The 22,458-nt window shown below is 36.8% G+C and overlaps 1 long non-coding RNA gene across 1 annotated transcript in view; it reads right to left on the minus strand.

Moving 5' to 3' along the window:
- LOC144238442 (uncharacterized) overlaps positions 1-22,208 on the minus strand; it is a 63,515-nt gene extending 41,307 nt beyond the window's left edge. Inside the window, exon 1 of the long non-coding RNA XR_013337118.1 lies at positions 22,135-22,208. This is a non-coding gene — a long non-coding RNA (uncharacterized LOC144238442). The remainder of the gene's footprint in view (positions 1-22,134) is intronic.
- Between the last annotated feature and the right edge of the window lie 250 nt (positions 22,209-22,458).

Genomic DNA, 22,458 nt, shown 5'->3' on the forward strand with positions numbered 1-22,458 from the left:
AAATGATATGATTAGTTGAAAATTGAATGGTTTGTTGCAAAATTCTATTTTTTCTACATTAATTTTAATATTTTATAATACTGACAGCAAATATTATGTAAAAGAAACATATTTAACTTATGGCTTATATTTTTGGAATCTTTGAAAAAATGTCCAATATTCTTAGATTTATTATAAAAGTTTTTGATTAAAAAAATGCTTGAAACAGTATATAATTTTTCATAAATTGTTGATATTTCAACAACTATTCTAAAAAGATATGATATGCTTATTATATCCATTGGTGTGAGATTTCTCAATTGGTTGGATAATCTAGCATTAGGTAAAGTTCTTTTATACATAGTTTAATATTTTGGAGTTACAATAGCAATTGCATTATATGCTCATTTTTTTGTTGTTGCTGTGACCACTGCCAGATTTGTAACCCCGTTTTCCCTACTCAGTGACTAATTTTAGTGAGCTATAGGATTTTTAATAATAGATTTTATGACTTTGTATCTACATATTCTGCACAGACTATTAAACTAGTTTTAATTCATGCTGGCAGTATAATTTAGAAAGGAAAAGAGGTTCATTAACTTTTACTACCAATTTAAGATTAAGTTTCTTTATTTCTCTTCTATTCTAAGTAATGATGCACAAACAAGATAGTTTGCTAACGTGATTTTGGTTATTTTGGAGCACCACTTTTAGAATTTAATATCTTCAATGCATTTATAATATTTCTAGCATCTCTGTAACACAGATGTAAATATTGACTTTTTCTGCAAGGAGTTAAAAGAATCACTATTAAAAACGATCAGAAAATTATGTGCTCTTGACTAATACTACTCTTTTTCTTTAATTTTTTAATGTTTTATTTATTTCTAGGAAAGAAGAGAGAGACAGCGTGAGCAGGGAAGGGTCAGAGAGAGAGGGAGTCACAGACTCTGAAACAGGCTCCAGGCTCTGAGCTGGCAGTCAGCACAGAGCCCGACGCGGGGCTCAAACCCACGAACCGTGAGATCATGACCTAAGCGAAAGCCAGACGCTTAACCAACTAAGCCACCCAGGTGCCCCTAGTTACTCTTAATCTAATATATGAAAATATTTTGTCAGAGAAGTGAAACTTTTAATGTTTGAGTGTGAATAGGAAAAGTGATATCAATAATGTAATAAAAAATTACATTTGGTTAAAGCATTGTACAATTGCATTTGCATTACTTCATTATTGCATGCAATGACACTTTGATCCTCAAATATCCTAACAGCTAAATTTCTCTTTTCTGAAACTATGTGAATACATAGGTTAAATTCTGATTCTTCTGAGCATAATAAAGCCCATGAAGAAACCTCTTTAAGCTATGTCTTTCTTTCACAATCATTATATATATATTTTAGGTTTATATACACACACATACAATATATACATATATATGTACATAGATAGAAAACACAGTTCTTGATGATCTGGAATTATTTAATAGATATATTTAAGAAATATAATAATACAAAACTTAATGAAGTGCCCATTTTATGACTTCCTACTTTGTTCACCAAATCTGTTCATATGATATCCTAACATTTCACTCAAAGATGGTTCAGTTTCAGTGACAGTCTAAAACAATTAGAAGCATAGCAATGGAGGGGAGATCGTATTACTCTTGACAGGATTAAACCTACCCAAAATCTTAGCAACAGTTTTACATTTTAGCAGACAAACTTTTTACCTGTTTAACTAATATAATTTAGGTGAAGAACAATTATAGTATTAGCATCATGAGCCCTTTTCACTACATATGAGGCTTCTACTATCATTTTCTGTCAATGTAATTTGTTTTTTGTTAAAAGTGCTTAAAAGCACATGCGTGTGTGTGCGCACGTGCGTGTGTGCGCACACACATGTACATGTCAAGAATAATTAGGTTAGGGGTAAGCTATTCCCAAGTATTTCATATTTACCAAAGAATGTTGGCATAACCTAGACTTTTCCTGGCAGGTATAGTTAACACGGAAGTTGTATAAAATAGAGGATGGTAGTTTGTAAAAACACATAAAAAGACAGTTAATGGATATCTGAATCACAGTTCATACCCAATCTCAACTGGAAATTCAGAGAGTCTTTCTTGTGAAGCCTTGGATTATATAAAGAAGGAAAGGCTGGAGATAATATGAAGATAAATGGCATGTATTCAACTTGCTGATTCATATTTATTTTACCAACGAGGACAGCACTTACTAATGGCAGTTCATAAATAAATACATACTATGTATTTTTTTCTTAAATAGTTTATTGTCAAGTTGGTTTCCATATAACACCCAGTGCTCATCCCAACAAGTGCCCTCCCCCATGCCCATCACCCTCCTTCCCTTCTCCCCCACCCCCAGCAGCCCTCAGTTTGTTCTCAGCATTCAAGAGTCTCTCATGGTTTGCCTCCCTCCCTCTCCCCCGCTATATTTCCCCTTCTTCTCCCTCATGGTCCTCCATTAGCTTCCTCCTAATCCACCTATATGTGTAAACATATGGTATCTGTCCTTCTCTGCCTGACTTATTTCGCTCAGCATAACATACTATATTCTAGGCACTTTAATAAACCCTTTACACAGTAATCTCATAAGGTAATTATTTTAATTATATACATCTTACAGCTAGGAATACTGAGACACAGCAATTAAGTACAAGTCATTTACAATGCCTGGAACTTCCATTTTCATTCTTAAGAATAACTATTCAATAGAAAGTGAATTTTACCTGTTGGTATTGCACAAAGATGTCCCTACCCACAATTCATTGCTCATTTTACATGACTTTCATAACCAGTCTTACAATTTTGGAGTCTTACAAATTTGGCCAGAAACACAATATCCTTTAAAAATATTGTTTCTCATGTGAAAGAAATTTAGGTTTAATTATTTTTACTTACACCTTCTTTTTAAGAAACTCTACCTGCTAAGTTTTTGAGAGCTGGTTAGATACATGATATCATAAGGATAAAATAAACAGAACTCTTTATGAAAAAGGTCCTAAAATAATGTTCTAGAAAGCTGTTCTTCGAAGTATCTTAAACATTTTTTTCTGTGTTCATTAATGTATTAAAAATGCTTTTTTGAGAGGGATCATTAACTATGGGGATAATTTCACCTCACTTTTCCACTTATTCAGCCACAAGTTCTCAATCAGCACTTCAAATTCCACAATAAAATCCTAATTATAATCTCAATTCTAGTTCATTAAGGCATAAATATATACGTATTTGAAAACAAAGAATCATCATGGTCTACATACTTCCCAGAGAATATGTCACTACCTTGTTGATACTTTACTTTTATCAATCATTTGAGAAAAAATAATATTATGGGAAGGTATCCTAAAAGACAAGTTCTTTTCAAAAACTGTGAAACATCCTAATGTTGTTATAATTGGGAATACATGCTAATTCAGAGTATATGTTATAATTGGGAATATAATGTTATATTGTTGGGAATGGCTTAATTTGAAAAATAACATTGGTAGCTTACAATATCATCAAAGTTCACTCTGATGTTCAGAAGACTTTAATGAATAAACATTAGCATGAGTTGGTTGATTCAGATATGCCACTCAGTTGGCCTAGTACAGCATGAGTAATTTATAAGAGAGAAAAATCTCCATCATTATAGAGTTATCAATAATCAATCACTGAAATATGAAAAGAGAGAACATTGGTTATCAATAGAAACATGAATTTAAAAGGAAAAGATCATATGTACTAGAAAAATTACAAAGCAGATAATAAAAATTTAGGAAAGTCATCTTATAATTTGAAGTTGATTTAAATAATATATCACATTAATTTAGCTACTCTTGACAGTTGCTACAAATATCCATTCACATCAACAGCAACACAAGAATATATGGGGCAAATACTTCCAATTGTTCAATAGTTAGCTAACACTAGATATTCAGGAATGGATTGAATTTTGCTTGAGGTGTCAATGTCTTATTTTAAAAAGTTAATTCTTGACTCCTTTGCAGATAGGAGTACTCCTATGATATATTTCTGGATTCATAAGGCAAAAGGTGACTTATTCCACCACGTCTTTCTGCCTAATTCCCCTTCTTCCAGTATGACTGTGGTTAAGTGCCATGTTTAGAGTTAGAACAACTACTTTGTGTTCTTAAGGATCAAAGAGCAGATCAGCTACCTGCAATTGTTTGTTACCAAACAATCTTTACTGACATAATACACAAAGAAAACCATGAAAGAGTAGAGTCTTGAACAGATGGTATCAATGTAAGGGGCAATATCAGTGGGTTCTATCTTGCTAGATTGTGTAATACTGTGGAAAGGCTAATTCAGGGCCCTTGGTTTTTCCATTTACAAGTAGTGTAACACTTGACAGGATAGTGTACTTCTCCATGACTTTTATTATGTCTAAATCAAGAAGTTAACCTCAATAATTTATTTTTAACTGAAGGGACTGAAAAGTCAATTTTCAGGCTGTACTTTTATATTGAATATTTATTATTATATTTTTATTTTTTAAATGTTTATTTATTTCTAGGAGAGAGAGAGAGAGAGAGAGACAGCGTGAGCAGGGGAGGGTCAGAGAGAGAGGGAGTCACAGAATCTGACACAGGCTCCAGGCTCTGAGCTGACAGTCAGCACAGAGCCCCACGCGGGGCTCGAACCCACGAACTGCGAGATCATGACCTAAGCGAAAGTCGGACGCTTAACCGACTAAGCCCCCCAGGTGCCCCTATTATTATATTTTTATATTTGCAAAGATAAATTATGTACACTAATGCTAGACAGCCTCTACACCAATTTGAATAGGCAATCATCAATCACATAGTGATTGTCATTAAAAAGCAACAAATATCCAATGGAAAAGTTACCATATTCTTAGAGAAGGCATCACATTGGTAAATTTATCAAAAAGAAGATGTAGCTTATAGTACTTATAGTGCATCATTCTAATTGATTTTTAAGAAGCTTTTAAAGTTTTATCATTTTGTGAATAAGGATCAATATCACAAATGTATTTGGTGAGGGAGCTGGAAAATTCTTGATTTCAGGCTCAAAGTTATTTCTTTTGTCTAGTGTGTTATGTATTTATTTATAATAAACATAACAAACACATGCATTTATTTACAATTAGATTCAGCAAATAATGTGAATACGTGAAAATTTGGAACTTGTTCCTTACAAATTCAAATAAATAATTTCTCTGATTCTCATCACCTTTAAAATTTTAGACTTGGAATGGTATATTTTTGTTTAAGACTCAGTAGTAGACTAATATAAAAGTTGAGACCCTGAATTCTTTATAGCTATGACCTTGCATTTCTACATGAAAGTGCTTCTTTATGTGTTTTCCAATAGACTCTCAAAATTTTATAGCCCAATCTAATAACTGTCACAGAAGTCTTAGAGGAAATATGGGCATATATAATCAGCAATCTGGAATACTGGTTTTGATTTCAGATGAGCTTCAAATCTCTTTAGTTCACATGTAGACATTCTGTAGTGCATGATGTGACTTCTCTCAACTGCACAGTAAATATTCATGAAAACATACAAAAGGACTAAAATGTCAAAAACTAAAAACAGCAGAGTAAGCTAAATGTAACCAAAAACTATTCAGTAAAATACAGAGATCTATTCCTACTTGGTGCCTTTTCTATGGTGATGTGTTGACAAATTCAACTGTGGAGTACTCAACACACTTCCACCCTGTGAATTAGAACATGGCAGAGAAACATCTCTCTCTCTACCTCCCAGCCCTCTTCCTGAATTAGAAAAAGAAAAGAGGGAGATTGAAAAGCATACTGACCTCAGCACTATCTTATTGCCCACTCCCCCACCAAATCCATGACATACAAAATTATTACCGATATTCTCAAATGCTTGGCAGCTATTTATGGAGAAAGATTCTGTCGCTCCACTCCCATTAACTTTCATTCTACCTGGATCCCTTTAATGATACAACACCTGTAGGTGACATGGCAGCAAGTAGGATATGATGTATAGAAACACACTAACCTGGGAGGGGGCAAGATGGCAGAGAAGTAAGGAGCTCCGTACTTGCACTCGCGCCCATACATCACACAGAAAAGATCTGAAGCCATTGGAAACCTTACAAAACCTGAGAGATTGGGAGAAAAAGGACGCAGAATCCACTGAGAGAGCCTTCTAACGTGAGTGCGAACTGGGGAAGATAAAATCGGGCCGGGATCGGAGACTCCAAGGTGGGAGGTGATCCCCCTTTACCCTCTAGGGGGAGTGAGAGGGGAAAAGGAGAGAGTCCAAAACAGAAAAAAACTCTGCTCGGGGCAGAGAAAGACGGTACTTGCCAAATACCTGCACGCCAGGTCCCCTCGCGCCAACTGGTCCCGCGGGGGGGGCGGGGGGGGGGCTGAGCGCAGACTGCTGCTTTGTGCTGCTCCTGGCGGCTGGACATCAGAGCAGCGGCGCGCCTGCCGCCATTGTAGCTCCCGGGCGGCGGGGGCCCCTGAAAGAGCCGCGGGGACACCGGGCGTCCGCGCTCCTGGTGGGCTGGGGCTCTGAAGGGAAGGCAAAGAGCTAAAAACTGGGAAATTTGCCTGAGTTCATGTTTCGGGTGACGAGCCATAGAGGGACCTGGTTTTCCTCACTCCAGCGGGCTCAGCGCACCCGGCAGGCGAGTCCCCGCCCATGCTCGCCAGCCTGACCCAGAGAAGGAAGTGGCGATTCTGACTCCGCCCCCAGAGCTCAGCAGGGAGCCTGGAATCGNGTTCTCTTCTTTTTTTCTTCTTCTTTCTCCTTTCTCTCTTTTTCCCTCAGAACACTGACCTCATTAACTCTAGTCACCGGCTTGCTTAAACAATCACAACGAGTCCATTCTGTAGATGTAAATTCTACACCTAGCAACATCTTCATCTCTTTCTCTCAGGAGTAATTAGACTATATAGTTTCTCTGGATAATTCCAGCATCCTTCTCTCCCCTATCCAACCATATTCTACCCTTTACCTCTTTGAAATAGGCTTCTTATCCCTTCTGCCTGTTCATTCTATTTCCAATTTTGCCTCATCCCGCCCTGCCCTCTCTCTCTTTCTCTACACTCTTCAACCAGCACTGCATACACATGGCTATTTAACTGTAGCTGGGAAATCCAGGTATATGCTTTAAACCGTTCTTTGTCCATCGGTTTTCTACTTTTTTCCTTTTCTTTTCTCCCTTTNCGAGACCAAGAGATACCATTCAAAAAACACTCTCTGAAACGATAGACCCTGGACAGTCAAAGAGTCTTCTTGGCTGTAGCAGCGCTCATAGATACAGAGAGCATAACAGGTCTCTAAAACCAACAAGAGCCCGAAAACTAACTAAAAAGACAAAACGAAAGAGCTCTCCTCCAAAGAAACCCNCACACTAACTTGTGATGTTAAATTGCTGAAGAAAAAAACATTGCTTTCAGAAAAGATAGGAAGAACAGAAACACCGTGTGTTTTGAGGTGTAGTGTTTCGTACCTATCTTTATTCTTGTAGTGTAAGCCCTAACAGTTGTTATTTCTTTTTTTGTAATGCAAGTGTCTGACTTCAGCTTTATTGCTGAGGCATCCTCCTCAAATGTAGTACCAGCCACACAACTATATATAGAGCCTACCAGGCTCCTTTGTTTTAGAGATCTTGGTTGATTGTGATAACTGATCATTTTGGCCTCCCCCACCCCAACCCCACCTTCTGTGCTTTAAATTCCTTCACTTATACCAATAAAGATTGATCCTGCAAAACCTTAGGTTCCCACCCTTGACCCCAATAAAAGCAGAACCACAGGGCTATACACTCTGTCTCTATTCAAGCCCTCACTATGTGGCCCCAGATGTGCTATGTAATTTCCAGGACTTGCAAGGAATAAACCACGTCCGTCTCTTCTAAAATTTTCTGGCAGTACTTGCTAAGGGTATCTTGCAACGATAGCAAGAACCACAAGGGCCAGTCCAGCTGCAACATTGGTTGTTGATAAGCTGAGACCAACACAAAGCAACTCTGTAGAAAAGGACACAGAATTTCCCAAGTCAGAGAGCCTACATGAATGGAACTTTAGTTCACAGCTCTACTACGATATAACTCTACTGAATATCACAAAGCAATTTAGGATCCTTGTGCATCAGGATTCTTCGTCTAGATCTGAGTGGGGAAATGTAATATAAGCTAGAACAGAGCAAATATACAGTGAAATGTATGATAGTCTCAGATTCATCAAGGTTTCTTAAAAAATTAAAAATAGAAATACCATGTGATCCAGTAATTCTATTACTGGGTATTGAAAATGAAAACACTAATCTGAAAAGATAGATGCACCCGTATGCTTATTACTTACAATAGTCAAGATATGGAGGCAATTGAAGGGTCCACTGATAGATTAATGGCTAAATAAGACATTNGGACCCTTCAGTTGCTTATGTATAGTATACATATACATAATGGAATATTAGCCATAAACAGGATGCGATCTTACCATTTGTGACAATATGGATGGATGTAGAGGGTATTATGCTAAGTGAAAAAGAAAGAGAAAGAAAAATACTATATTATTTCACCTATATGTGGAAACTTAAAAAAATGAATAAACAAAAACAAGACTCTTAAATATGGAGAACAAACTGGTGGTTGTCATGGGGAAATGGGTGGAAGGGTGGATGAAATTGATAAAGGGTAGTTTGAGGTACAAACTTCCGGTTGTATGTTGTACATCTGAAACCAATATAATATTGCATACTAATTTTGTTTCAATAAATTGTTTTCTAAGAAAAAGAAAGAGGAGGAGGAGGGTTAAGAAAGTCTCTGTTCCACCAAATTCTAGATTCAGATTCATCATACCCTATTCAAGGGTAACTGAATATTCAACAACCAAAGCAAATAAGCAAACAAATGAAATGAGGCCTTAGAAAAAGCAAAGACTGGGGCACCTGGGTGGCTCAGTCGGTTAAGCATCTGACTTCAGCTCAGGTCATGATTTCACAGTTTGTGGGTTCGAACCCTGCATCAGGCTCTGTGCTGACAGTTAGCTCAGAGCCTGGAGCCTGTTTCAGATTCTGTATCTCCCTCTCTCTCTGATCCTTCCCTGCTTGTGCTGTCTCTCTCTCTCTCTGACTCTCAAAAATAAATTAAAAAAACATTAAAAAAGCAAGGACTGTCATGAAGAATGAGAATAAGAACTTCAGTTTGAAAAATATTTTCTGAAAGAAAGAGAGCATTCAAAACATTGATGGAGAACAACAGTTACATGTTCTTGGCAAGATACGGAAAAGATGGGCCTCTATAGAGAAGAAACATGAACAACAGAGACAAGGCTGAATGTTGGTCATTTAACAAATATTTACTGTGAGGTAGGAGATGCACACACACATAAAAGTCAATCTCAAAATTTCCAGTATTATTTTCAAAAATAAGAATTTGAAATACGAAACTGTTGCTAAAGAGCACAATTGATGCCACAGAAAGTCAGTTCAGAAGAATTACAAATGAAACAGACAAAAATATAAAAGAAAGGGAAGAGAATGGAAACTAAAGTTTTAACCTGAGTAGCACAAAGTAAAATCAGAAAATAAAAAAAAATTCTCAGATAGAACAAATTTAAAAAGAAACCATCTCCGTAGAAAAAGAAAAGGAAAAAAAAGAAAGAACCAAGTCTTTGAAGGGTAACCATAATTCCTAAAAATAGATCCAAAGGTCACATATCCTAATAATTTCCTCTCTTAATTTCCAGACTACTGAAGAAAATATATCCCATAAAGGAATTTTCCAACCATATTCATTTCTAATCTAGAAGTTACAGCTCAGCATCTCATTGCCTGATTCTCATGAACAAGTGCTTAGTCATGGTTTGCTTTCTTCATTTTACAAAGAGAACAGAGGCCATAAGGACCTAAAAGACAAGATTAACTAGTCAGCAGCAGAGCTGAGATTACATGCCTGATTTAGAATACCAGCTTAGAAATCTTTTCAACAACATGCAATCCTTTCTTACTTGTTTACTACAAATCTGTTCAGCAAGCACATGAAATTTGCTTCAATTCAGCTGATCTTTTAAAATAAAAAATATAAATGAAGAAGGAGAATAGCATTTAACAGGCATTTGAGGAAGAAAAAAGCAAAAAAGACTAACTCTGCCCACCTCTGTTATTTTTATTCAGTGACAGTTTTCCATACAGGCAGCTTGAACGTTGTTTTTATGTCCATTGTAAATACTCAGAAAATTTCCAATGACATGTCAAATTTGTCTTAGTGCTTGGATCCTAAGAATTGCCAGTTAAAAAATTGTGCTTGGCAGTGTACTTACTTCTGATTAATAAAGTCCTTAATGTATTCACCATAAGATGTGTGTTATTCCCTTTGAAAAAAATTACTTTTAAAGGAATACTTTGATGCTATCCACTCTGAACACCAGTGAGCAATCTAAAACATTATACAAAGTAAAAACTGCCTACCGGTTTCTTGTATGTAATCAATGCTTAATAATCGTGTATTTGATTCTCATTTATGTTTTAGTAGATGAAATGTCTTGTGACCCAGCTAATTCACTGTTTAAAACGTGACACCATTTGGGGGAAACCTAGGAGCAAACTAAGAAGAGCCTTTGAGAAATACTCTTCGTATCTTCTGAAAGAATACCTTCAATTCATTCATTGTTTTCCAGATGCAGTGAAATAATACACCATATTTTTGCTGCCTACATGTGTGAATAGTAACACAGTATAACTGGTGTTCATTTATTTATTGTTCATCTCTTCTATCTAATGAAAATCATGGAGCTCACACACAGGTGATTTGCTATAGAGTTTGTCATTGTGAAACCAAGAGACGTTAGAATCTTAGAGGCAAAAAAAAAAAAAGTGTTTTTAACTCTGGTAAGAACGAGTGGAAATTGTCAGATGTTTTGTAATTTTTTCGTCAAAATTTCTACTCTATTCAAAGATGACTTTCTCATTTTAACAAAAGAGAATCAGCATGCATTGATATGTATTAATACCGACAGAAAGCTATAAGGAAAGTTACATAGTTTTCCTACTTGGTTCCTACTCCCTCATTCCTAACTTTGGTTTTTCTTTGGTTTCTTATTTTCTGCAAAAAGGATTTTTGCTAAGTAAATAGAAAAGAGCAATGTTTAAAAATTTGCAGCCAATATTTTCACTGTAGTGTGTTCTTTAAGTTTATCATAATACTTTGTTTTAATAATCCTGGACAATCAAAGACTTAAACATCTTTACCCTTAAGAGTTAAGATGACACTGGGGCGCCTGGGTGGCTTAGTCGGTTAAGCGTCCGACTTTCGCTTGGGTCACGATCTCGCGGTTCGTGGGTTCGAGCCCCGTGTCGGGCTCTGTGCTGACTGCCAGCTCAGAGCCTGGAGCCCGTTTCAGTCTGTGACTCCCTCTCTCTCTGACCCTCCCCTGCTCACGCTGTCTCTCTCTCTCTCTCTCCTAGAAATAAATAAAACATTAAAAAATAAAAATAAAGAGTTAAGATGACACAAAAATTTCTTCCATGATAAGTTAATTTTTAAAAGCAGATTTTAGATGATTAGGTATAGCACAATCCCATTTTATAAAATAGGAACTGCCCCCACATAAACACATATATGCATCTGTTTTTATAAATATATATTTGATTATGCACATATGATCTATATATAGATTACTTTTTTACTCTTACCTACAAGTTTATNACTCTTACCTGGTTCCTCATTCTTGTTTTCCTTCACTGGTTTCTCTACTCCTTCAGTTCTCTAAACTTCAAATTCAGCCAAAGATTCATTCTTAAATCTATTCTCATTTCATCTACAATCACTTCCTTGGTGATTTCATCTACTTTTTATCTTAAATATACCTACAAGCTGATGACCCCCAGGCTGATATCTTTATTCTGGATCTCTTCCCTGACTTCAATCTCATATCCAATTTCTTACTTACTTCTCCACTTAGATGACGTATAATCATCTCAAAGTTAACACGTCTAAAATTAAACTTCTGATTCTTAAACCATCCCAAATTTATTCTAACAGCCTCTCATTATGACAATTCTATTCTTCCAGTTCCTTACGGCTAAAAACTTGAGGGCATCCTTGGGGTGCCGAGGTGGCTCAGTTGGTTGAACGTCTGACTCTTGATTTCAGCTCAGGTCATGACCTCATGGTTCGTGGGTTCAAGCCCTGCATTGGTCTCTGTGCTGGCAGCATGGAGCCTGCTTGGAATTCTCTGTCTTTCTCTCTCCCTGCCCCTCCCTCTTTGTGCTCTCTCCCTCTCTCTCTCTTTTTCAAAAATAAATAAACTTTTAAACATTGTGGGACATCCTTAAATCTCTTCATTGTTCCATACCCCACATTTAAACCATTAGCAAATCCTGCTGGCCTTACCTTCATCCTGAAAATTCAATTACAACTGTCCCTTGTTATCTGTTGTTTTGCTCTCTGCAGTTTCTGTTACCCAGAGTCAACAATAGTTTGGAAGCAGATGATCCTCCTGATGAATCATCAGAAGCTCAATAGTGGCCTAATGCTGCATCACAGTGCCTGCATTCTTCAACTCATGTCATCTCCTCAGGTGGCATTTCATCATCTCATCTCATCACAAGAAGAGTGAGTATAGTACATTAAGATATTTAAAGAAAGAGAAAGACCACATTCATATAACTTTTATTATTGTATATTGCCTTAATTGTTCTATTTTCTTATGAGTGGTTGTTAATCTTTTACTGTGCCCAATTTATAAATGAAACTTTATCATAGGTGTTTTATGTAGAGGAAAATAACCCACTGTATTATAGGGTTCATTACTATCTGGGGTTTAAGGCATCCACAGGGGTCTTGGAACAAATCCCCCATGGATACGGGGGCAAGGGACTACTGTCCTAGGAATTCTGAGACAACACTGGTACGAACCTATTTCTGAATTATTGGAAGTTTCTGTTGTCTTCCTGAATCACACATTACCCCTTCAGCCTTTTTTTTTTTTTTAACACAGCCAGCATGACCCTTTGAAGTCAAACTTATTTTTCACTCTTTTTTTCAAATTCCCCCCATGTTTTTTTTTTTTTTTCATCTGCCTCAGAGCAAAAATGAAAGTACTTCCTATGACATATATGCTTGCCGCCCCCCCAACCTCATACCCACCTGGTAATCATATCACTTCCTTTTTTATCTTCTCTTTCACTTCATTCACACAAATCTTCTTACTGTCTTTAAACTTATAGTCACACTCTCAGTTCAGAGCTTTTGTTCTTGTTACTCTATCTGCCTGGAATGTTCTTTTCAAGAGGTCTGCATGGCTTGACTTATCAATCCCTCTGTAAAGTTTTCCCAGCCACCCAATCTAAGATTTCCATATGTATCCCCCAACACTTCTTATCTCCATCCTAATGTCACTTTTCTCCTTACAACTTATCACTATATTTTTTCTCTTAATTTTTTATGTATGTTTCTTCACTCAAAGTATATGCTTCATGAAGGAAGATAATTTTGTTGTTGTTCTTCTCTCCTATATCCTGGGTGCCTACAACAGTTCCTGGCACATGAGAGGCATTCAGTAAATAAGAATAATCATTCTCTCCAGGTAATAGATTGGAAAAAGTGAAGGGGGAAACTTTTAGTTCCTTTTTACATCTTTTCTTTTCCTTCCCATATATATTTCAAAAATAGTATGATGTAAAACTTCTTTGTGTTAAAATTGGAAGTTCTAACAACATTTTTTTCTCACTCGTAGACAATTTCAAAATTTAAGTCTAAATACTTGTCAGATCATGTTCTTATAGATCCCAAAATAGGAAGCATTGATAATTGTTTCCATAGGTAAAACCAATGACTTATTATTATAACTCAGGAACACTTGGCAACTGTGATGATTTATTTATATGAGACTAAGGAGGTTTCAGGCTGGCTTCCATTTCAGGCCCATCTATAAGTGGAAATTCCATGAGAGGAGCTAGACAGCAAGGAGGCTGTATAGGAAGGAGCTCCAAAAAGAGCCATAGAATGATTGCCACCCCAAGTGGTCATTGATGCTCATATTTGGAAAGGATGCTAGATATTTTCTAGATCAATCTTCTTATTTTATATATCTAAAGTCCAGAAAGACATAATGCATGACAAAATTTATGTAAAAAAATAGTCAACTCAGCTAGGATTAGACTGGAAATCTCTTGATTCCATAGATGAGTCTATTTTCTTCCATGATTCTACTTACTAAGCATCAAATTAAAGCCCAATTTTAGAGTAGATTCTATGTCTGCTAATCACATCAGTACATACCTTGCCGTTCCCTTCAAGTTAGAGCATTCATATTATTTCTCTGGGAAAAAAAAAATGGCTTTCATTTAACTGTCTGTATTTCTCTGCCTTGTAACATATAAAAGCTGAAAAAAAAACACTGAAATCCATTAAAAATAATGAAAAAAAAAGTTATGCTCTAAATTTCAACCTGTTAAATCAAAGTTTTTACGTTAGTCTGAATGTTTTTAAAAAATGTTGACACTGTAAAAAGATTTTTTTAATCAAAAGACTTTGGATAAAAAATTTAGTAGAGTCAAGTGTGTTCACAGGTGTATCACTCATCATCATCTCCTTTTTGTTTTTACTATTCAGAAACATTTATATACAAGAATCCACTCGGAGAAAAATTGGTGTTGGGGAAAGGGAAGGAATAGGCAAGCATCTCTTTGCTTAACTGGTCATTGGAATAGTCCTCTGTTAGCTGTTGGTGTTTCTGCTGATAACCAGCGATGGTCATGGATAGTTCTACACGGCAGGTGAACTGGCTCTTGTTAGGACAAATGAGAGTCTAATAATGTCACACTCCCCTGAGGTGACCATCAGCCTCTCTCACTACCTCATCCACCTGCCTTTATCTCCTTTGCCTATACATTTCACCCAGGAGAAATCAGTTCAGTGTGAAACTCAAGGGTAGTCTGGAAGGTAAATTAGGCACCCAAACTGTAATATATGCATATTAATGCCTTGCATCTCTTTTGAGTTTTGTGTTTTATACAATGCCTTAATTGGTCGTTCCACAAAATATTCCACTGCCAATCATTTGGTGGAGGAAGATCATTGGTACTACAGAACTCTCCTCTAACCACTTGAGCAAAGTTGTCTTCTAGACTTACTTGCCCTCCCCCAATCATAATCTAGTTCAGTGTTAAAGCTTAAAGCCTCCAAATCAGCAGAAGGTGCTGTTGATTCCGTCAGAGAGAAGTAGATTCAGTGGTAGCTAATTGTTCAAGTGTTTATGGTTAACTTCTCTGCAAACCTCTTTTGGGACTTTCAATGGACTGCTGACCATGGTCATAGACTAATCACATCACCTGAGTGTTTGGGTTGTTTCAAACTGACCATGCCTAGAACATCAAAGTTGACTTCTCCCTCTATGCTTTGAATTTTTATTATTCTCAACTACCAACCAAATTGCAAAATCAACAAGTCATCTACATTGCATTATGTGCAGACACTCTTCTAGGCATTATGTATATAGAGGTAACACAAGAGTTCATGGAACTATTATATATTTTACTAATAGACTGTAGGTAGAATATTAAGAAATCTTTAATCTATGGTATAAAAAATGAATGTTTTTCTCTTATATGTTTTCTATTGAATTCATTTTTTTGTGTCTTAAAGGGAAGAGTCCATAACTCTCTGGTACTTTTTGCTTAAAAACCGTTAGCTTCTCCATGTTTAAAACTCCAGTATCATACCTGATTTTCAGCCTTACAGTTGTCGTTTCCATCTATAGGCAGTTGTTGGGAGCAGCAAGGAGTGAGAGACAAGGAGGCAAATGTCTCTTTTTGCAACTTGTGTTAGTTTGTTGTCACTTTTTTTTTTTTTGCAAATGCTATGTTGTGGTTAGTACCTTCAACATGGCAAAATCCATATTCTTCCTCTCATGTCAGGCCCTGGTATGAGATTTTCACAGGACTTTCTGAAGTCTTTAACCACAGCCCCTTGTAATGTGGGAAATTATTCTACCTCTTTTGTTGCATCTGCTCCTTTCACCAGTGGTACACCCCATGGCCTGTGCTGACTGCTGTCCCATGCTTGGATACAAGCAAAACAGCTAAAGCCCCCCTACCTTATGGGGTGTCCACTCATGGGAAACATCCACAAACCTGCCTCAACTGTCGATAAGATCACAGATGGGTCCAATGCTATTTGTTCTCTCCTCTTGTGAAGTCAATGCCATCTTTAGTTTTAGGCACACTGACATAACAGCCTTGAGTACAGTGGGGAATGGAATGCTGATACTTCTTCCTTGCAGACACCCCCAATTTCTAACCTTTATCATACTTGGCTTTCGGGGAGGGATTAATAAGAGCCTGCTCCCTCTCTGTTCCCCAGCCATCTCTCTATATTCTTTATGGGATGGTTGTATATTATGGTACTGAGAGCAGGGCTGGGTTTGTTCCATCTGCATAGAACTTGAAGAGGATTGTCTGTCCTATTTGTATATTTTTTTTCCAATGATCTTTCTTAACAAAGAAAAATATATGTGGATATTTAATATCTCTTGTTTTCAAGTGCACACAAATTGCCAACTCTAGTCTAGCAATAAATCCCAATCAACATTCTGTAGCAACCCAATAATAAATGGCACATACCAGATAATAAAACATATATGAAGATGGAGCTAGGTTATGTCAGGGCTGTTAAGCCAAAAAGCTATAAAAGCTCTCATTGAGAACACATTTAATTGATACCCAGATGACAAGATGGACCAATGATACAGAGATTTTGGGGGAGGAGGGCAAAGGTAATTATAAGCAGAGGAAATAACTAGTGAGAAAGTAAAAACTTCCAAGATTGAGAATGAATCTAGCATATATGAAGAAGAGAAAAAGATTAGTGTGACTGTAGCAAAGTTTCAGAGTAGAATGATAGGAAATTGGGGGAATAGGTAGACAAAGAGAGGTGATGATGGCTTAAATGAGGGGCGTAGAGTTTACCACATTGAAGGGTGACATATTTCAAAGTAGACTTAAAAAACTGCCGATAGACTAGATGTAGGTACAAACAGCAAGAGAAAAAAGAAAGTTAAAAAAAATAAGTCCTTGCTCTTTTACTTCAAAAGCCATAAGGTTGATGGTACCGCCTACTGAAATGACAAGACTCAGGGAAGAATAGATTACTTTTGCCATTTGTATTAGTTGGCTATGCCTGCCATATCAAAGGAGACAGACTGGGCAGCTTGAACCACGGAAATGTATGTGCACAGTTCTGGAGGCTGGATGTCTGAGCCTAAGCGGTTAGCAAGTTTTGTTTCTTCGGAGGCCTCTCTCCTTAGCTTGTAGATGGGCATTTCTCCCTGTGTCTTTGCACCCTTCCAGCTGCACCTCTGTGACCTTTTTCTTAAAAGGACATCAGTCATATTGGACTGAGCCCTACTCTAATGACAAGTTTAATTTAATCATCTCTTTAAGGACCATATCTCCAAATGTAATTACATTTTGAGAGACTGTGGGATAGGACTTCAACATCCAAATTTTTAAGGGACATAATTCAGTGCATAATGTTGTTATTAATATGTAGGTCTTTGGTGGGAGGAAATGAAAGAAATCAAGAGCTCTGTTTTGAAAATTACTATAGAACATTTAAAAGGAGACAAAGCAGGGGCGCCTGGCTGGCTCAGTCAGTAGAGTGTGCAACTCTTGACCTCAGGGTCATGAGTTCAAGCCCCACACTGGGTGCAGATTCCTGAAAAATAAAATATTTTTAAAAGAGAGAGAGAGAGAGAGAAGGCAGCTATTGCAAATGGATACTTCATACATTATACACTAGTATTAGCTTTCCTCTATTTCCCCAAGTGCCAATTGACAATATAACCTCCTTTTCATGGAAATTTATTTTTTAATGTATATTTATTTTTGAGAGAGACAGAGAGAGGGAGGGAGGGAGAAAGGGAGGGAGAGGGTGAGCAGGGAGGGGCAGAGAGACAGAGACAGAATCTGAAACAGGCTCCAGGCTCTGAGCTGTCAACCCAGAGCCCAATGTGAAGCTCGAACTCACAAGCCATGAGATCCTGACATGAGCTGAAGTTTGACACTTAACTGACTGAGTGACCCAGGTGCCCCATGGAAAATTTTTTATACACGGTTTGTGCCCACAGTCTAACCTCATCTCCATGCTGATGGCTTCTTATGTTTTTAGTTCATATCTTTTTCTCTCTTGACACCTGTTGACACCTGTTTCTTTTTTTAAATTTTTTTTAATATTTTCATTTTTGAGGAAGAGAGACACAGAATGTGAGCAGGGGAGGGGCAGAGAAAGAGACACAGAATCCAAAGCAGCCTCCAGGTTCTGAGCTGTCAGCACAGGATTAATGTGGGGCTCAAACTCACAGACCACGAGATCATGACCTTAGCCAAAGTCAGATGCCTAACCGACTGAGCCACCCAGGTGCCCCTGTTTACACATGTTTCTTAATTCCTCTCCCCACTTTAATAACTTCCATCACTCTGGGTGTGACTTCAACATAAATGAGGAGAAGCCTACCAATATAAAAGTCTCCTTACTCCTAAATACTCTGGACTCTCACAACCTTAAACTCTACTTCCCTTTATCCTTCTCTCAAATTACCACAGCTTTCATGTACTTAGCAGAGAGTCATTGGCACATACAATGTATCATCCTCCTGAGAAGTATGGGTAATACTTGCTCTCTGCTCTCAAAGAATTTGGGTTTTGAGAAGGAAGGAAAGAAGTAAAAAATTGTCTCATATGATAGATTTGTTATTATTTATTTATTTACTCAACAAAGATTAAACAATAATAGCTAACATTCTTGAGGACTATCATTGTTCTACATGCTTAACAAAGAATAACTCATTTAATCCTCAAAAAACCCTATAAGGTAGGAACGCTCATAATCCCTGCTTTTACAACTGGGAAAAAATGAGTATTAAGATGCCAAATAAGTTGGCTAAAGTCACACACCTGTAAGTATCAAAGTTGGGATTTGAACCTAAGTATCTGGCTGCAGAGTCCATTCAATCACTACACCGTGCTGCCTTTTCTGTAAACACAATTGCACAGTGACTCTAAATTGACCTTCTTGAAATGATACCTATGTTCCTGATGATGCCTAGCATAAAGGAATGGCGACTGTACTACGTAGTCAGGCCAGTGTAGGGTGCAGAGTGAGCCACTTACTTGCCTAACAATTTGGCAGCCAGCCATGCCCTGTCTCATCAAAGATACAAAAAGGAGTTTGGGCATCAGAAGTTTAAGATTTTGCTAATGGTGTCAGAATAACGTACAACAAACTTTATTGGAGCTTTAGAGGATCCACCACCTTCTCAAGAGCTCTCTTTCACATATCAAGGCCATGCGGGACTCGCCCTGGAAGTGTTTAATGCACCGGAGTCTGAGGGTAAATAGAGCAGGAAGCCTAGGAAGGAAAACCCAGAAGAGGGATGGAGTCTGCCATTCCTGATAACATAACAGATGCAACTGCCACATGGTTCTTTCTTCTGCCTCCCAATTAAAATAGATCCCATTTCTCTGCAAGGAAAACTCCTGCTCTGACTCTATTTGCTTGTATTCAGCAGCCGGACTTGAAGTGAAAACTAAATTTGGAACCTCTTAAGAAAAAAAGAAATTGGACACAGGCCAAGGACAGCCAGAAAGTGAATGAAAATCCTTTTGAAAATTTTGTTGATGATGGAAACGCTGGCACAGGAAATGTGTCTGGCAGCAAACCTATCTCTTGAAACAAGGAATCAAATGTGCATGACAACATTCTTGGTTTTATAATGGATTATTTGTGTCTTTCCTCTTAGTGCTTCCAGGGAAAACATTTATTGAGAGATAATCACCTTTGTACCTCTACACTAGGCACCATGGAAATGGGAATGGATTTAGATCAGAAGTGTGCATTTGGAGGGGAATCGTGGTGGAGGAGAAGGCAGGTGACTCATGCCTTCAAAGAGGAGAAATATTTGGCTAAGTGACAAAGTATACCCTTTAAGAGAGGATACAACATGAACTAAGGCACTGAGAAAAGAATAAGTCAATACTAAGTACATGGAAGAGTCTTGTCTGATTCATTTAGAGAGAGTTCGGAGGACATTTGAGGATCATTGGCATATTGTGAAGTTTGTGGCATATAGTGGAAGGTTAAGAACACTCACTAGTTCTGAATCGTATAAATTTGGACTTGGCTCAGCTTTGCAACAGAAACAGTAAGACTCAAGCCAAGTTGGGTTACTTCTCACAATCTCAGCCCTGTCCCCCCATTTTTTTACCTCAGTGATTTAAATGAGATAATGTAACTCATTTACCACAATACCTAGGAAGACATTTGCTTTTATTGTTTTCACCCTCATTATTATTACTCTAAAGGTAGCAAGGGCTGATATGTAGGAAGGCCTTGAATGATGTATGAGGCTGGATTTGATACTGTAGACAGTGCTAGATTCTTGAACAGAGTAAAGTGAAAAATTGTGAATAAAGTGGTAAGATTTACTCTGATAGCACATTGAAACTAAATTTGAAGAGAATAATAAGAATATATAGCTTCGACCTCTTCCCAGAGATATGAATCTTCATAAAGATAGACTCCCTAATTAAAGAATGAAAAAAAAACCTCTTGTTTTTTAAGATCTACAAAAGTACTAAGGATGTGATGTTCAACATGGTGACTACAGCTAATACTGCTGTATGATAGACAGGAAAGTTGTTAACAGAGAAGATCCTAAGAGTTCTGATTACCAAGAGATTACTTTTTCCCTTTATTACTTTCTTTTTTTTCTTTTCATTGGACCTAAATGAAAAAAATATATGTAGGCTAAACCTATTGTGGTAATCATGTTGCAATATATGTAAATGAAATCATCATGTTGTATGCCTTAAAATTATACAATGATGTGATATATGTCAATTATTTCTCAATAAAACTGGAAAAAAAATTTCAATGTTTCAATAGCCTAGACACTTAAACTGCTCCTTTTTTCCTTTTTCTGACTGTTTGGGGCCATCTTATTAATTATAGACATATTCAAAGGGACAAAGAAGGGGTTTGGGAGGGAGGTAGAAAACAAATTAGATTTTTCTACTTGCCTGGAGAAGTATAACACTATTGACCAACTCAGGACATCTTTGTGGCTCTAATTGTTTCTTAATACTCCCTTTTCCCTGAAAGTATTTTATGGACTACTCCCCCATGCTTTGGAGGAAGGGTCAGCGAAGGAAATAACCACACAATGGGTAATTGTGCAATTTCAGAGCACAACTCTCTGGTACATATTAAATATTTTGTATTTAATTAGTAGTTTAATAGATCAAATTGCATATTATTCCAATTATGCAAAGCTGCATTGAAAATAAATGATGCATGTATCTCATTCTTTTTATAAGAACACTGCTAATTACTAAATAATGGTTTAATGATTTGCAACTGGGTTAACCATATACATGATATATTTTAATATACCAATTTTATATCAATCCAAGGCAATAAATAATCAAACATAATCTTCAAATGCATATATTTAATACAGATCCATAATCTCCACCAGTTGGAAAATAGGATTCTGATTTAGACTCACGTTTAGTTAAAAAAAAAATCCTGTTACTACTAGAGTAACTAAATTTTGCTTTAGCCAATTCAAATTTTCTTTGCATTTTTTCTTGTCTTAAATGTTGATTCTTTATTTGCAAAATGTGAAAAACCATCATGTCATGAAATTATTTGAGTGTAGGAACTTAGTACATGTTTTCTGTTAGTTGTGAAAAACTTAATCAAGCCTCTAGCCTAATTTAAATAAATCTATTTGTCTTTGCATTACTATAATGGCATATCAGTCAGGCAGGATAGCAGCTTGATTTTCTCCAGGATAGCAGCTTGATTTTTTCTTAGTAGTTTATTTATTTGTATAAGATTTATATTCAAATTCATGCTGTTGGAGTCAGAGTCATTGTCAGTCTTATTGAGGACTTCCTTCAATATTCCTTGCAATCTTATTGGTGTCACATTCTGAGTACACATTCCAGTTCTATCATTCAAAAATTTTACTACATTTTGGTTTGCACAGATGGAGTAAAAAAAAAAAAAGTAACTAAGACAGTGGTTAAAAAATACAACATTTCTGTTTCTTCAAGAGATTTTAAAAGATTAGAGAATATAAAGACTAGTAACGATTTTTCTTACCTTTCTCCACTCAGCAGTGTGACATTGGGCATTTATACTCCTACATGGCATCAGTATAGAATGCGAGCATCTCTTTGAAATCAGATATTTCTGTGGCCTGTCAGATTCTAGGGAGGTTGAAAAAAAAAAGAGCTGGCTGGATGAAATGAACATAGTGAGGAATTATGGGAAATGTAGTAAGAAACAGTAACTCAATAGCAGTGAAGAAAGTAAAGGGAAAAAGCAAAACATTTGAAATGTAGAGATCTTGATATATGAACTGACTTGTCTGTACCATTGAAGTGCTTACCTAGGAGAGTCAAATATAGGAAACATAGTAGAAGA

The sequence above is a fragment of the Crocuta crocuta genome, unplaced genomic scaffold (genome assembly GCF_008692635.1).
Source record: "Crocuta crocuta isolate KB4526 unplaced genomic scaffold, BGI_CrCroc_1.0 scaffold216, whole genome shotgun sequence".
Classification (NCBI taxonomy): domain Eukaryota; kingdom Metazoa; phylum Chordata; class Mammalia; order Carnivora; family Hyaenidae; genus Crocuta; species Crocuta crocuta.